We start from the raw sequence: 11,900 nt of genomic DNA, 5'->3' as shown, positions 1-11,900 counted from the left end.
TTATTCGGGGATTTCCCATCCCCGTCTCCATCCCCGGTCAACTTGGGGATTCTCCGGTCAAAACGGATGCGGGTTTCGAGTTCCCCGTTGGATATGGGGTTTTTTTTTCATCCCTAGTGTAATTTGATTCGTTTTCCTTGGATTATTTCATAAGTATGCATTCGTGTAATCTCACGATTAAGGGTCGAATTACAGATTTCATAAAGTGTTTTCCAATCACGATCCAAGAAATTATCAAAGTTATTGATATTCTATACCCCTTAAATTCTAACATCATTTATACTCAACCGAATATATATTTGTGTATCTTTTTTTTTTTCAGTTTCATTTGATAGACTTAAACAAACTACTAAGATACTATAACTCTATAAGGATACCAACGGTTGACGATATCACACATGGATTGAAGGAATTTTGGGAAGCTACTGCCGATATTTCCAAGACAACGAATTCTCTTTTAACAGGTTGAGAATGATGGGTGAGAATGGTGGCTTTGCAGCTTACATAACCTGCTCAAACATTTTCAGCCCATGCATTGATTACTTGTACTCATGTTTAAGATTTGTATCAAAATAATTTTATATATTTTTAATTAGTTTGTAATATTTTGTGAATTCCTATTGTATGATATATATATATATATATATATATATATATATATATATATATATATATATATATATATATATATATATATATATATATATATATATATATAGGGTTGAGAACTCAAAGTTTCCCGAGACTAAAAGTGGAGCGTTGGATCAAAAGTAATTCGTTAAGGACATAATCGTCATCTTACCAATCTCATTTAATGTTTAATTTTTTTGTGTTATTTAATATATTAATATAAATATCTAAAAATTTACATCATAAATCAAATTTTCAGATTTTTTTAAAAATAGTATGTTTCGTTTTTTTTAATGCATATTTTTTAATTTTTTATAGAAAACATATATTTTTGAAAAAAAAATTTAAAAATATTTTTTTAAAAAACTGCAAATTTTTTAGAAAAACTGCATTTTTTTTCAAAAAAAAACTACAATTTTTTTTAAAGAAAACTGCATTTTTTTAAACTTCATTTTTTAATAAAAAAACTGCAAGTTTTTTAAAGAAAGTTACATTTTTTTCAAAAAAAAACTGCATTTTAAAAAAAAAAAAAATTTAGGTGCATATATGCATATTTTTTCAAATGCATATATTCATATTTTTTATACTATAATATTCGTAAGTAAATCATAAAAAAAACTCATTTTTATTTAGGTCTTGAAGATTTTTTGATACAAATTCATCACAAGGTAACGATTATAGTCCTCATGTACAATAGAATAAGTATTTTATTCGATACAAAATAAAATATAAAAAACAAAAAAATGCTAAAAAATTCCAAAGCGTGTTCATGTCTTCGTGTCAATATTTCCATATTTTCTTCAATTTATCATCTTCACCTCTTCAATATTCATCACAATTTCATCCAAATCTACAAGAAAATTAAAAAAAAATGATTGATGCAAAAATACTTACAAAACTACATATGTGATTTACATGTGATTAACATATGAATCACAGACGATTCACATATGAATTACATGTGATGCATATGTGAATTACATGCGATTTACATGTGAATCGCATGTAATTCGTATGTGAATTACATGTGAAGCACATGTAATTCGTATGTGAATTACATGCGATTTACATGTGAAGCACATGTAATTCATATGTGATTTACATGTGAATCACATGTAATTCATATGTGAATTACATGCGATTTACATGTGAATCACATGTAATTCATATGTGAATTAAATGCGATTTACATGTGAATCACATGTAATTCATATGTGAATTACATGCGATTTACATGTGAAGCACATGTAATTCATATGTGAATTACATGCGATTTACATGTGAAACACATGTAATTCATATGTGATTTACATGTGAAGCACATGTAATTCATATGTGAATTACATGCGATTTACATGTGAAGCACATGTAATTCATATGTGAATTACATGTGATTTACATGTGAATCACATGTAATTCATATGTGATTTACATGTGAATTACATGTAAATCATATGAATCACATGATTGAAACCCTGATTTATCTTTTTTTAGTCAATGAAAAAAACATCAACTGTGAATTACAGGTTATAACATCCAACAATGAATGACCAAAGTTTCTTACTGTGTATTTTGATATTTGAGCATTCATCTTTTGCAATATATTGTAGAGAGTAGAGATTGACCATGGATTCATACAATTTGAACCACTGTTAAGAGGGGATCCTCCATCCACCTACAAATAACCATAATTGACATTGTTAAATATTATAACCATATTTGAAGAGCAAACTCATAATAAAAAAAGAAAAAACAGTTTCAAGCATCATATCATAGATACCTTCTTATGTGAACAAGCATCTATTATGGCTTGCATTCTTTCAAGAAAATAGGTGTGTGCCTTCTTCAACTTCTCTATTGGTTCGGCATTCCTATAACAAAACTTGACACTATACCCATTAGCAATGAAAACCATTAAGAGAATAACAATTTAATTTTAAGTTATAACCCCTTGGTCATAAGATTAGACATAGATATGATATAAAGAGGAGAAGATTGTAAGGACCTTGAAATGCCTGACTGATACACTAAATGAGCCTCATTCATCATTCCCTTTGCTTCCAAGAACAATGCATATGACTCATATAGCAAAGGTTTATCCAAACAAATTTTAAGTTGTTCAATTTCCCTGAAAACAGCCTCATAGTTTGGACTAAAATCCATCTGCAAACACAAAAGCGTTTTTTTTTGTTTTATTACAGAGAAATTTTTCTGTGATGATAAATGAATGTATTAACCACAAATTATTCTAAGTTGAAAACTACACTAAGCTTTATAAAGGGCAATGCAAATAGATAAATCATAAATCCAGGGTTAATTTGTTCATATACATTGCTTAAATTTTGTATGTCAAAGTGATGCCTTGAACTCAAGCAACAAACTCTATCACTTCATTTGGAGCTAATGCAGTGCATCCATATAGACAGAGATAAAGAGGTAAACGAGATTACATATATGAGCCAAATCTTGAGAAATCTGATATCGTTTCGATATTCTGAACCATGCTTAAAGGTTTTGATGTAGTGAGATACAAGTTATACAAGTTCGTATACATCCGCCCCATCATTTTGGGATAAATCCAACTTGTCTAGGGCTGCTTTAATCGACCTATCAGGGCAAAGTAGAAAAAACGCAGAAACTGAGTTGTCTATGAAAAATTTAAGCGAAATATATCATTTTCATTTACAATTAATTTCCAACCAGGTAGGATTATCATTGACTAAAAAAAGATAAATCAGAGGTTTACGGTACCTTTCACATCATAGGTGTCAAGTCCAGCTGTCACCTGACTGAGAAAATACTGCCCCCTATTAGGAATGGTAACAGGAACAACATATGTTGAAGTTGAACTAGAAGTACAGAGCTCAAAGCAGGCTGCAAGTGAATTTCTAGGACAGCTAAAGAAAATCCAAAGCATACATAATGCACGAAACTTGGATAATATTACAGATGGAGCTTCATTTTCATTAGAAAACTTTTCTTTGAGCTCAGAGAATGTTTTTGGAGAATCAAAGATGTTTGCAACATCTTTATTTACAATCTGGAAGATTCCTTGTCCCTCGAATGATGAAATAAAGAAGGTTAGAACATTGAGAAATACAGGTGAACAGATGCCTTGAATAACAGAGGATGTTGGTGTCTCTGATGAAGCAGCTTGACAAATAGTAGATAGACCAAATATACAGATTTTAGCAGTTCCAAATGAAAAACCATCAGCATCTTCACCTCTGTTTATGATTGCCATGCTCCAGTTGTGTACATTGATAAAATATTGAGGAATGTATTATAGCAGCAGAACCAAGGTAAGACTCATGATTCCACTAATAGCTAGGGCATGATGTGCTACAACAAGCACACAATATGCATTCATATATCCTATCGAGATTCTCCCTATCGTTCACTATATTGAACTTGAAACACTAAATTACAGTGATGAGAAACAGAGAAATTGCACGCGAGAAGGAACTTACTGGAGATGGCGTAGACAAGATGAGCAGTGTCGCCAACACGACAGACGTGGAAGAGCACCCAATCGAAGGTGTGCTTGGATTTAGGACGGTGATCGAAGGTCAATGTGCTCTACTTCATCATTTACTTGAGTGATCTATCGAAATGGAAGGATAACTGTTACAGAGCTTCTCTGATGCATCGATGCTATTGAGTTCGGTTCTAATGAGTGTGAGTTTGATTTCAATACGGTTTCTGTAGGACGTGACGATGGATACTCCATCGATCCACTACCAAATGACTTAGGGCTTCGGCGATCTACGGCTACAATCGAAGATGAACACGAAAAATAGGCTGAAGATGAACCACCACATTTTGTGGTTCAGAATTCAGATTCAAAGGATCCAGAGTCTTCACCTTACTCGATTCAATGAATAAGGGAGACGGTTGACGGAGGAGACGATGGTTCTGGATTGGGGAACAATCAACGACGAAGTTGTGAGAGAGAGAGAGGGATGAAGAGAAGATGGAAGAATTTGGGAGAAATATGACATCGATTAATTTGATGGAAATGATCTGAGTACCATAAATGCCATTCAATTAAATTCAATACCATACCCCCGTTTCTTATTTTTTTCCAATTATTTACAAAAATGCCACAAATCATCTTGACCTTCTATTAATTTGATCTTACGGCTATTATTTGGTTCTCAGGTTCTCGGGAATATATGAGTTCTCAAATGATCCTTCCTCTCTCTCTCTCTCTCTCTATATATATATATATATATATATATATATATATATATATATATATATATATATATATATATATATCTTCCTAATAAAAACCTCTCTAAGGTGCCACATGTCCTTCTTATAAACACGAACATTACACGTGTCAATCTTGCAGCTATCTTATCAAATGTTTTCCCGCCCATTACTTCATTGAAGAATCGACATCATCATCTCCTACTAACAAGCAATTCAGTTATCTTCAACTCATTCCCCTCGTAGCAATTTCGGAATCTATCTTTTCCTTAACTACAATCGCATAAAATCAGGTAATTTCCCTCTTTGAAATCGTATACACCGCATACACAACCATTTTGAATTCTCATCTTTTACTTTTACAGCTCTCTAAAACCCTAGCGCCGAAGAAGAAGATAAACCTTTTGATTTGTGCATCAACTACTACCACTTTGGCTGATACGACAATATTCCAGCGCTCGGCTCCTTCTATTGTAAGTTTTGTTTAATCTTCTTGAAGTTCTAGCAAACATTGACTCTTAACGCAAGTAACAAAGCATCAATTGATTAATCCGGAAGCAAATCATCTATGGTTCTTTGGTTTGAATGTTTTTGTTTTTGTTACTTTCGATGGTGGATTAGATCTTTCATGCCTTACATGAAATGCTTGATTGCGGATCTGGTGATTCTCTCCCATTTGTTTTATGCCTTAATCTTTGACTCACTCCACCTCTCTCGCTTTCAAACCCTAGGTATGTTCCAATTTTACATTTTTTTATATAGGTTTTTTCATTGCTTTGGGTGGTTTTCAGATTCCATGGTGTAGAACTAATGATTGACACTCCTTTTTTTTTCTTTCTGCTCTCTAGATGGGAACATACTTGAAAGATGAAGATATTTCTAGGCCTTTGCTTGCTGAAGTATAGAAATTGGTTAAATACTTCAGTTTGTAAACAATTATAGTCTCTGACATTCTTTGAACTTAAGACCTTTTACTTTCTCCTTTCATTTTTTGTTGGTTTTTTTTGAAAAGGTAATACTCCATGATTTGTTTTTCAAATATAAGACTATACCAAAATTTTCAGGTAACATACCCTTTTATCTTCACCATTTACTAAAGTTCTTAGAGATATATTATGCTCATGAAGATTTGTAAATTGGATCTACTTTGGGTTACACAGGTAAAGCTTAGAGAGATAAATCCAATTACCTCATCACACGAACCAAAAGAAGCGTTAGGAATGACAGACAATGCTCCTCCTCCATGGCTTATTAATATCCAGGTGAGTGTCACTTAGCTTTGTTCTGATACATGATACATCTTTGTCAGAGCTAGATGTGTGGTTTAAAGTTGAAAGCTTTAGGGCAGCGAAATGTAATTTATACATGCAGAATAAAGGCTTGTGAGCATCATTGAAATCCATACCTAAAAGGAAAGACTGAAGTTGGATTTTTTTTTTAAAAAAAATCTTCTTCTGGAAGAGATGTGGATCAAAGAAAAAAAGAAATGGTTTCTCTTTTAAAAATAAAGGTAGATCGATGGTTGTTCCTAATACAATTCAAAAGAAGCATGATGTTTTATTAGTTTTAAATTGTATAAAAAGTTATACATAAACAAATATAAACAAAAGATACAATTCAGAAGAAAATGTATCACAATATTATGCTCTAAGCTTTGAAGACTAAAAGAATTTAAGATCCTTTGAATAGTTAACTAATTAACTTTTAACTTAATATTTGTTATATATTTTTCAGATTGGATTGGTGAATCTTTTTTATGTAATGCACCATGTAATGAGTCACCTTCAAATGTTGGTGTCACCTTTTTTATGTAATGAGTCACCTTCAAATGTTGGTGGAATGGTAATATTTTCATCTCATGAACAAAATTATTACTTATAACCAAGTCATTTAAACATTTCTTTGGGTTCAGTTTTCAACCTTAAAATGTTTTAGAACTCCGGCATTATTGATAATTTATTTGAAATGTTGAAAATGGTTCAATTTTAAAGTAAAAGTAATGCATGGTTTGTTTTGTAATTTACTCTATTGAATAAGTTATAGTTTTGTCCTTTTGGTTTTTTATTTTGTCCTTATGGTTTTTATATTTCACAAAATAAATTTTTTAGATTTGGTTCGGTTAGTGTTATTCTAAATCAAACATGATTTGGGTCTTTTGATTACTCATTTTCTTCCTGGTATGTTGTGCTTATTTGTGTAGAAAAAACAAAAAATAGCAATGCACATTCTGATTTTGCCACATAATTTTTTTTTAAAAAAACTTTGTTTTTATTACAATTCTTTATTAAATAGGGAACTAAATCCGTTATTTTTTTTTGCAGACCATTCTTGCAAAATTTTAAGCAAGGACCATTTTTTGTATATTGTTTTAAAAACATGGCCCATTTGTTCATTCTTTTTTAAAACAGGGACAATTTATGTGTTTTTTAGAAAACAGGGACCATTTACCACAAGAACTATTTCTGTTAATTTTGTTAAACATGTTCATTTATGCAATTTTTTAAACATGAACCATTTGTGTTGAAAGAAATATAACTTATCCACATTATAGCAATATACTTTGCAAGTACAATGCTATAACTGGAATTTCTTCAAATTTACAGCAAATTTTTAACAATATTAAATCTGGAACAATATGTGACTTTTTTCCGATTAACCCGGACCAAAATTTCCTGATACTCGGATAAACCATACTCGAATTACCCGAACCTAAACAACCAGAAAACCGAATAACTCGAACCGTGAACAGTTCGGTTTCAATTGGTTTAGCCATAACCAAAAAATCAATTTACTCGTACCCGAATGATCTGAAATCTTATTAACCTGTCTAAACAACGCCCCTAATTTATAGGGGAGGGTGAAAGGATTTCAATTCGATTCTTTTTTTTATTTATATACCAAAATGCCCTTATCATATATATTGACATTGTTGGTGATTACCTCACTCATTGCTACATCTATGAAAGGGTGAGCTTCATCTGTTCCAGGTGATGAACTAGAAAGAAGCTGGGTAGACATGACAATAAGCCTGAAATTCTATTGTACATGATGTAAGAGATACGGGACTTCAAAAAACAAGAGTATTTATATATACGCAATTAGAAAATGAAATCGTTGAGCATAATACTATAAAATGAATATAATAATAATTAGAAGTATAACTTACTATTACGTTTTTTAAAGTTGAATATAATAATTCCGTGTGGTACACGGGTTATAACCTAGTATATATAATAATCGGGTAGATTGAGATGAATGAGAAAGATAAGTTTCCATATTTGTTGTAGGATAAGAGTGGTGGAAGAGAAAGAATAAAGAAAAACTAATACTAAGTACTAACAATGATGTTGCAAGTAGATTGAAATACATAGAAGAGATTAAATATCTTCCGTCCTAAGTTCCAATAAAAAAGGAAACTACAAATTTGATTCCATTATTTTTCCGTTTATACAACAAAAAACATACTGATTTTTAAAATTCCAAATCCAAAACCATGGGATTTTGAAAATTGTTCTGGTTTTTTGTTATGCTTTTTGCTTATTCGATTTATTTTATTTTATTATTATTTTTTTTTTTTTTTGCTTTCACGTCTTTTTATTAGGAAGGTTAGTTGCTACACAAGAGTTAAAGCTTACAAAGGTTGAACATGAGTCAACTCCTTTGACATAAAAAAAAACGTTTACCCCTTCTTATGAAATAGCAATATATGAAATATACAAGTTCAAAAGAAAAAAGGGATAATGACTTGATAGGGTAAGATACTTTTTGAAATGTACACATTTAGTCCTTATTCTTTTTTTTTGTAAAATAAACCCTTATACTTTATTAATATGTACACATTAGGTCATTTTCACCGGATTCTACAGGTTTTGCTGACGTGGAAGGGTTTATTTTACAAAAAAAAAAAGAATAAGGACTAAATGTGTACATTTCAAAAAGTATCTTACCCTATCAAGTCATTTCCCTTTCTTTTATTTTGTTGAAATGAAATACTCAGGTGGCATCCACATATCCACAACGAGATTTTTCCAACTTTTATTCATCATGAAAAAGAGGGAGAACCCCGATCTCCGGCGACTCCTTTGTGTGTTCCTACACATCACTGGTAGCAAGGAGGAATGATGGCAAAAACAACAAGGTCGAAGGGGGAGGCAGGAGGAAGTAGAGACGGTAGTTGGCGGCGAGGAGCTGCTCTGGTAGCCCCCTCGTCGATTCTTTCTTCTTTTTCTGGCAACATATCTCAAAGATGGAGGCAAAGAGAGACAGATCGGAGAAACACAACAGATAAAGGGTGTTTGGCTGTTGCTGTTCGACCGGAAAGAAGAGAGACGAGAAAGAGAAGGGTCGCCGCCCTTTTCTTGTTGCTGGAGGATCACCCACCTCCGGTGACTAAGCTAATTAATTGCTATTTAGTGCCACTTGTGCTTCCACATCAGCAAAACCTGTAGAATCCGGTGAAAAGGACCTAATGTGTACATATTAATAAAGTATAAGGGTTTATTTTACAAAAAAAAAAAGAATAAGGATTAAATGTGTACAATTCAAAAAGTATCTTACCCTATCAAGTCATTTTCCCTAAAAGAAAATTCGTATATGACCGGTATACCGGGTATAGCCGGTCACAAGGATTGCATTGTTACAAAAAATAAAATATAAGGGTTTATTTTACAAAAAAAAAAGAATAAGGACTAAATGTGTACATTTCAAAAAGTGTTTTACCCTCATTATCCCAAGAAAAAACGATCATTTTATAAGATTTATTTTTATGCATTAACAAGTTGAAGTTTGAACTACTAAAGTATCTATCCTTTTTTTTTAATGACGATATGGGCTTTTTCTAACAGATAAAATGGGCTTTTTATAACTGAACTTTAAAGATTCTACCTTTCTTAATGGACCACCTTTAAACCAACCAAACTGGTTCGTTTTCTAACAGATCGATTTATATTCACAATTTTACATCATTATATAAAAGATGCGCTTAAAGTTTTTAACTGTTATATTTATATTTCAAATTTTATTTATTAACAATCAATTTGGTCACTTGTTTTTTACAATTTAAAATGTTTCATGATTCATCACCAAACTACTCGTAGAATAAGAGAAATCTCCAGACAAATCTTATTATTTTAAGAAAATTAACGATTAAGTCATAATTTTTTCCAATAGAAAACACTAAGAAACCGACAAATTTCTTCATTTTAGCCTCCTTTTCACCTTAACCATGAGACCAAATCATTATTTTTCCAAAAATAATGAGATTTTTCTACAGATTTCTTTAAAATTTGTATATATAATATATAAATGTACCTTTATATATTGTATTTTAAATACATAAATATATTTATATGAAATTTTAAGTATTTTTATGTATTTTGGTATATGTTTTCAGGTAGGTATATATATATATATATATATATATATATATATATATATATATATATATATATATATGTGTGTGTGTGTGTGTGTGTGTTTTTAAAGTATTTTAATAATTTTTTACGTATTTATATGTATTTTTTATGTATTTTGATATTATTTATTTACGTATTTAGGATTTTTTTTTAATTCAAGTTTCATTGTAAGCTAACTATTAGACATTGTAAATGAAAAAAAAATCATTAGAATACATCAAAACAAACATTTTTCAAAGGCGATCATTAGCGATCAACGTCATTGTTGCAGGTAAATTCTTCCATTTTTTTAATCCAGTTTTGTAGATTAACAAAGTTTATGAATATCTTTATTGTTAATAAAGATATTCGTAAACTTTGTTCATCTACAAACTAAATTCAAGAAAAAACGGAAGAATTTATCTGTAAAAATGACGTTGATTCATAAGGATCATCTTTGAAAAATGATTGTTTTGAAGTACATTGAAACTTGAAGTAAAAGATACATAAATATGTAATATATATATATATATATATATATATATATATATATATATATATATATATATATATATATATATATATATATATACTTTAAAAAATACATATAAATACATAAAAATATGTTTATACAATTAAAATACATAAAAATATATAAAAAAACTATATAAAAAACTTAAAAGATACATAAATACATGAAAAATATACCAAAATACATAAAAATACATAAAATTTTATATAAATACGTAAAAACATATTTATACATTTAAAATATATAAAAACATAAAAAAACAATATAAAAAACTTTAAAAAAATTACATAAATACGTATATATATATATATATATATATATATATATATATATATATATATATATAAATTCTCATTATTTTGGGAAAATTAACGATTTGGTCTCATAATATGCTGAACAGGTCAAAATGGCTAAAATGAAAAAAATTACCGTTTTCTTGTGCTTTTCTATTCTTTTTTTTTTTTTGACTTAGTCGTTAGTTTTTTCAAAATAATGAGATTTTTCGGAAGATTTCTCTATAGAATAAATGAAGATGTGAAAATTAACTATGAAAATGTTGGATATTCTTGTGTATTTATACAATTAGCATATAATGAATGCAACTAAAGTATTGTTTGTGTAAATGAATTTTTTTAGAAAGAAAAAAAAATCAAATTGCATTGTTATTTCTGGCGACAAAAAAAAAAAAAAAATCCGTTGTTTATTACAATTAAACAAAAAAATTGATTCTCATTACATTTTTTGTCTGATTATTCAAGAAGAGATACCTTCTAGAAATGTGCGATGAACATAGGATAGGGATAAAATTAGGGTTTTCGATTTTGAAGAAGATATGTTTTCCTAATCGTCGTTGATTGAAAGGAATTTTGTTTTCATTTCTAGATTATCGTTGAACAGTGACTGTTTGGCTTTGGTGAGGACACTGATCTCACAGCATGCGTAGTTCTAAAAGAGCAAGTGTGATCATTAAAGTCAAAACCCAAAAGTATTATCAAATTAAATAGCATTAACAATAATGACTTTGGTTATTTGAATATTTGATTATCATTTTACATTATATATCGTATTTACTAATTACTATTTACATAACATAGTAATATATTTAACTTTTATCTATTTATGTAATATAT

This window comes from Lactuca virosa, chromosome 7, assembly GCF_052849685.1.
Source record: "Lactuca virosa cultivar CGN04683 chromosome 7, Lactuca_virosa_CGN04683_v6, whole genome shotgun sequence".
NCBI classification, from domain to species: Eukaryota; Viridiplantae; Streptophyta; class Magnoliopsida; order Asterales; family Asteraceae; genus Lactuca; species Lactuca virosa.
This window is presented reverse-complemented; position numbering follows the sequence as displayed.